We start from the raw sequence: 6,866 nt of genomic DNA on the forward strand, positions 1-6,866 counted from the left end.
GGAGAAGGAGGAAGAAGAAGCGAAAATGAAGCTGTCTTATTTAGTCGATAAGTACTTTTCAAATCTATAAAGTGATTGTCTTAGTGGTTATATAATCGAGATGACCCTCAATGAATATGATATTGTCGATGAGGTTGTTTCTCTCTTAATTGAGATCTCGAGTTCAAGTCTCAGATATAAAAAATCTTTAATAAAAAATATTTTTCCTAAAATGGACTTTACATGGTCTCACCTTCCTATTTTATGCGATTTTATTTAATTGAAAACAAATTAGAGAAAAAAATAACATCTAAAATTTTATAATTAAAAGTATATCTTAATTGTTTATATATTATAAATTACGATACTAATCAAAAAAAAATTAATTAACTTTCTTAAAATATTAAAAAACAAATAAGCATTAGTAATTTTTTTTGGGAACACATTAACCCAAAAAAACAGTATCATCACTAATAGTAATGACCAATTTTTTAAAAGATGTTTCTTTTTAGACTCAAATTATTGAAAATTACCTAATATTAAATATTAATTAAATAATATCTTTTTTTTAAAAAAAAATACATGATAAATGACAATAACAAAATAAGGTGACAAGCACCGGAACTTGTTCCTTAGCAAATATATATCGTATATTCTAACCATATTGATAATAAATTTGGCCCAATCGCACATATTGATAAGCAGGGGCAGTATTACGTGTAGTTTGGGATTTATTGAGAACTTTTTATCGAAAAATTACACTATATATATAAAGTAATTTGTTATTATAAGTGTATATATAATAAAATGAACCCTTTCTACAATTAAAGATGAGTGTGACTTACTGGCAAATTGTTAAATTTCAAGTTTCATTCTCGTAGAGTGGAATAGTTTATATCTTTTTCTTTTACCTTGAAAAGGCTGAGATTGACTCAGGTTTTAATATTCAATAAAAAGTCTCATTATTTTTGAATTCAATCTAGAACTGTATTTTGATTTTTTTATTATTATTTATATATTATATCTTTTTCTCAATTTATCTTTGTCTATATTTATTAGCCACATTTTATTTTTATTTTTTGTTTTTTATTCTTTTTATTTATATCGCTTATTTTGTTTCTACACAACTCTATTCTCATGTACTAACTCAAAGAAACTTTTGAGAAAAAAATGAATTATTATTAAATTTAAAATTGCATAAGAATGCTATTATATAAAATAAAGTAAATTAAGAAAAATCAAATGAAAAATTTAAAAAGTTGTGAATATTCTTCTAATAAAATCTATTTAATTGATTTCTTTCCTTAATTTTACTGCATCTCTTTCTTATTATTTTCAAGATGATTTTAAATAGATAAATTAAATTAAACTTATTTGATTGGTTCATAATTTATTATTTTTAACAAATTATTAACCTAGTAAATTGAATTAATGATCTACAAAAATCAATGATGTCGTTTAGTTATTATCTGAATATGCATTATAATATTAGTAACTCGATCTTTTCATTTTTCTAAAGAATCTTGATTGTTTTTAAATCAAGATATGATTGAATGTGCACTAATTCAAAATTTAGAAAAAAATCTTAGAAGTAGTATGCTACAAAATAAAAGGAAAGACATTAGAAATTTTGAAAGCTCGATGGAGCAAAGTAAAAGTAGGAAGAACCTAAACACAACATGACAATATAAGTTAAATTTAGCGTATTAAAATTAATATTTTCCTCTCATTTCACTCGATTTTTCATCTTGTAATTTTTACGTATTTACTTCTTTATGCTTCGAACCCCCTCAACAAAAATCTTGGATCCGCCATTGTTGATTGGTTCTCCTTGTTTATTTTTTTGAGATCAAGTTTAATTTGAGAAAACTGTGTGGATAAGCAAATATACACTAATTGATTAATTACATAGTATAGTCCAATTAAATTATCATTCACCACTAACTTACTATCGTAATTACGTGGTCATGTCCAGAATTTGTATAATTCAACTCTTTATTGTATAAATGTAGAGTTTATATAATTCAGTTTCTAATTGTATAAATCAAATAATTTCCTATTTGTATAGATCCAAAATTTTCCTATTAATACATTTGTTTTGTATAAGTTCTGAAAATATCCTACAGAATTAGTATATACTTGTTATGTTTGTAGAATGACAACCAAATTATACAAACAAAAATATCTATAACAAATAAAATTATAAATATGAAGTATTATTAGACAACTATAATTAATAAGACTTATTAAATTTAATCTCTGTACTATTTATAAAACTTCCGCTTTCAATTTAAGAGGTCGTTTGGTAGAAAGAGTGATAATGCAAGGATTAGTAATGCAGGGATTAGCAATGCAAGGATTAGCAATACATGGATTAGTAATGCAGGGACTATTTTTTATCAAGTGTTTGGTTCATTATTTACAATATAATCTTGTGTGTGGCTTAAGACTCTACAAGAGGCTTATTTCCAATATCCCTTGAAGTATTATGTGATTTTTTATTTTATGTATAACATTATGACATATTAATTGTGAAAAAGATCTGAAATAAAATGGTTATTGAATAATTAATTTGCAGAATATATTTATTTCCATCAACCATCAAAAAAAGAATATGACATCGAAATAAAAATAATAGGTTAATTTTTATTTTTACAAGATTATCAATTAATGATTATAAGAGTTTAAGATCTTTAAATTGATGATATACAAATTATTTATACAATTAATTTACTTAAATGGTAATTATATGTAAATCTATTTATCAACATACAGGGTTAAAGTATAACAACAAACTAACAGCCATAGTTTTCAGTCTATTACATCTGCATCGACAACGTTTATTTGCAACATTGTTTATGTATTTTTGAAAAAGTCAAACAAATTCTCTTGGGCAATTCAGTCATTTGCGCGACTCTGATTCAATCGAACATTCTGTGTTTCTTTACCAATTCTGAAGAATTTTGTATAAAGAAATTGAGCGGAAGTTCAGTCATTTTATTGTTTTATCCAAGGCTTATTAAACATAGTGTAACAACCCTAAAAATGGTTATGCTAAATAATGCTTAACGTGTCTAGAATGTCTACGATTAGATCGGATTCACACGGATTGATGCGCGTAGAACCAGACCTCTAAACCCTTGCTACAGTCAAGCCAACTAACTTGGGGAGTTATTTGAACTAAAAAGGTTGGGTCCAGCCATGTAGGGCTCTCGAATACGAAGATTTACTCGAATGAGTCTTTACCGGACTTAAAAGGGGAAAATCTTAGGTTTGGAGGGTCTAGGGGTAAAATAGTCTTTTTCCAGGCTAAGGGTAGTATCGTAATTACCCTAAATATATAATTAATTATTTAATTAATAAGGTGGAGGGGCATTTTGGGGAGAGAGGGTCGAAAATTGACTCTTAGAGTGAAGTCTTGCTCCACTCGGGTTCGAACCGAGGTGGAAGCGATGATTTAAATTATTTTTTAATATAAGTTGATAAATTAATGTAATTAATTAATATTTATTATTTATTGGCTGATTTAAAATAAAAGGGAAATCATATTTTTACCATTTAATAAAACCTTATTTGATTAAGTCCTAAACTAGACTCATAAGCCTAAGAAAACTCTCATCTCTCACGCTCATCTCTCTTTCATGTCTCTATCATTCTCTTTCACGTTCTCTTGCCAAAATAACGTACAAGAACATAGGGTTTTCCGTTGAAAGTTTGGTGTTGAAACTTGGTTTTGGACGTGATTGTTGGAGAAGGTTTGGGCAGAAACTTCAACGTTTGAACGTCATAAAAGGTATGGGTTCTCTTCTCTCTTGGTCCTTTTTCCAAGAGACCCCTTAAGCTTCAGTATATTCTAATCCGAAAACTAGGATTGTTCCCCGTTGCATGTTCCTGTCACTAGCTCCCGTTGATTCGTAGGTTGGGTATATTTGCTGGTAGATATTAGGCATGTAATGTGTTTTCATGATGAATATGTTCATGAATGTGTGTTTGAAATCGTATGAATGACAATCTATGTTTTTCGAATATATAACTTACGTGCGTTTGGGTGTATTGCCGTGACTATTGGTCACGGATTAGGACTTGAAATGGCATGTTAGTCTTTATATTTTATGTACAAATGTTTATGTAAATCGTGATGTTCATATGAAATGTAATGTGGCTGAATTGAGTGAGAAACTTTTGGCTAAACAAATTCATGAAAATGCACCTAAAACGTTATAAATAAACCATGAAATTTCCCTAAGAACTAATGTGTAACTTGATGAAAAAGTACAAAATTTCCAGCCATAAGTTGATGAATTTCGGTCAAGTTAAAATGTTTTAAAATGTTATCAAAAATGAAGAAAAATAAGTGAGGTCACTGAGGGTCGAACCCGTGACCTCACCATGTTAAACCCATGAAAATAAGTGAGCCAACAGTATTATGGTGAGGGGGATTCGAACCGTGGTCTTGGCTGGAAAATGAAATCATGAAAATAATAAATGAGAGGAGTGGGATTCGAACCCACAACCTCTCAGACAGACTTAAGGAAATTAAAAGAAAATAAATGTTGAGGCGTGTGGGAATCGAACCCACGACCTCTAGGTTGATTTAGGGATTAAAGAGAAAAATAAAGTGAGGCTGTGGGGATTCGAATTCACACGCTCATGGTCAACTCGAAAAACTCAAGGAAAAATAAATTAAAATAAATGGGGTTGTGGGGGTTCGATCCCACAAGCCCTCGACCAAGAAATAAAAATTTAAAGAAAAAAATAAAAGGAAATGAATGTGTTGGGGCTTAATCTTGGGTCACCAAGCCGTGTGGACCAAAATAAAATAAATGAAAAATGTAAGTGTTGTCCAAGGGATTTGAAACCAGGTTCGCTTGCCCAAATTTCGTATTGATACATAAATCATACGTGAATTAAATGTTCAAGAATAATGTTGCTGCCTACTTATATCGATATCGAGATCTTGGCATACATACAAGATGCATAAGTCTTGTACCATATATTAGGAAGATATGAATCACTTAAACGAACTATGAACGAAGCCTCATGGTTTGTATATATAGACCCATAAGTCTAGCATACGTTTAAAAATAAGTAAACCTAAGATGTATGTAATGAAATGATGTAACCCTAAAAGGGTTAAGTACGAGTGTAAAACACACTAAATGGTCAGGTGCATTGGCATATGATGAAATAAATATTATGTAATGAAAAGATGAAACCTTAAAAGGGTTAAGTAAGAGTGTGAAACACACAGATGACCAAGTGCATTGGCATATGATGAAATGAACATTCACATAAAAAGGGGTGAGTAATTATGAAGAGCAAATGTACTAATGTTAATAAATGTGGTGACAACATGATAAGAAGCAAATGTGAAAGATGAGAGCAATCTCAAATGAGCCTAAGTAAATGTTACCAAAATGTACTAACCTATGAGAGTTTAAAGTTAATAAAGAGATCAGTCTCTATGAACACTCTAATGAAAGTATTGAGAATAATGTATACTTAATACTAATGATGAGATGAGAAATCATCTATTTTGAGTTATGATGTCCTCATACTAGAAGCTAGTTTCCATGACGTATGAGTTGAACGTAAAAGAACTTTATACTGAGCACTGATAGGCTAGCTATGAGCAGTGACACCTTCTTTTGGGAAGGACGGAAGTTCACGTAACTCTCTGTCCGGCATGTCGGGTATGAGTCTCCTTATATCTTTTAGTCTTCGAACCTATACTGCCAATAGAGGGATCTAGCGGGGTTCAATTCCCATGTACGCTAGCATGTTTTGGGTTACTTTGGCCGGTGATTCCACCTCTTTTTAGTTTGGGGGAGACACTGAATTTCATGATGCTCACATGATCTATGTTGGTTAAAGTTAAAGTTCCCAATGAATGAATAAGTCCAGCCTCAAATTATGCACATAATGAAATGAAAGATACCAAAGGTGTTAGGATAGGATAATCAATAGGTTAGCTAGACTTAAGTAATGACACTAGGTCATTCTTGATCATTGCACAACGAACCCGATGAAAATCTTAAACTACATTATAGGTATAGCAGGTGTTACACTAGCTTATGAATGAATGAAATGAAGTACGTATGAATGAATGAAGCAGACTCTGTGTTTGCTAAAAAAGGCTCCCTAGTTGAGATCCCATATCTTAATGTTAAATCCATGATTCCAAGGTCTCATGACATATGAATGAATTATATGAAAGATTCTATGTGCTATATGCAATATGTTATGTGCTATGTGTAAGATGTTCTGTGTTGTGTGCAATATGATACATATGATGATGCATGTTACTCTCATGGCATGACTTTCCTAATCCAGTTTGGCAAGTTCACTGACTTTCTAAATCCAAATTTGGCAGGTCCACTAACTTTCCTAATCCAAATTTGGCAAGTCTACTGACTTGACTTTCCATAAATCATATTGTTAGGAAAGAGCTATTCTTACTCATGCATGTCCTTGGTGTGTGCTTGCATATACTCATACTTAGTACAAATGTGTACCAATCCCATACAACTCTATATTTTTAGGTGCAGACACAAGTGGACGCTAGAGCTTACAGGTTGACATTGCAGCTATCCGGACGTGGAGCTTTCATCCGGACTTGATAGGCTCTCATGCGTTCGAGGATGTCTACCGTTATTATCTAGCTTAGATATAGGATTTAGCTAGTGGAGCATGTTCCACTAGTGTTTCTTTCCACTTTCATTTCAGACTTTGTATTGGTGCCGTTTTGGCAAGAATACGTTTAATGTAATTATGAATTGTTTCTTTCATTTGATTATCTCTATATTAGATGGTTGATGTTGAATGCCTTGAATCGGACCCGTTACAAACAGAAAGGACGGGGGTCTCGCTGCCCGGTCAGCGAGTCG

This window comes from Solanum pennellii, chromosome 5 (assembly GCF_001406875.1).
Source record: "Solanum pennellii chromosome 5, SPENNV200".
Taxonomy (NCBI): domain Eukaryota; kingdom Viridiplantae; phylum Streptophyta; class Magnoliopsida; order Solanales; family Solanaceae; genus Solanum; species Solanum pennellii.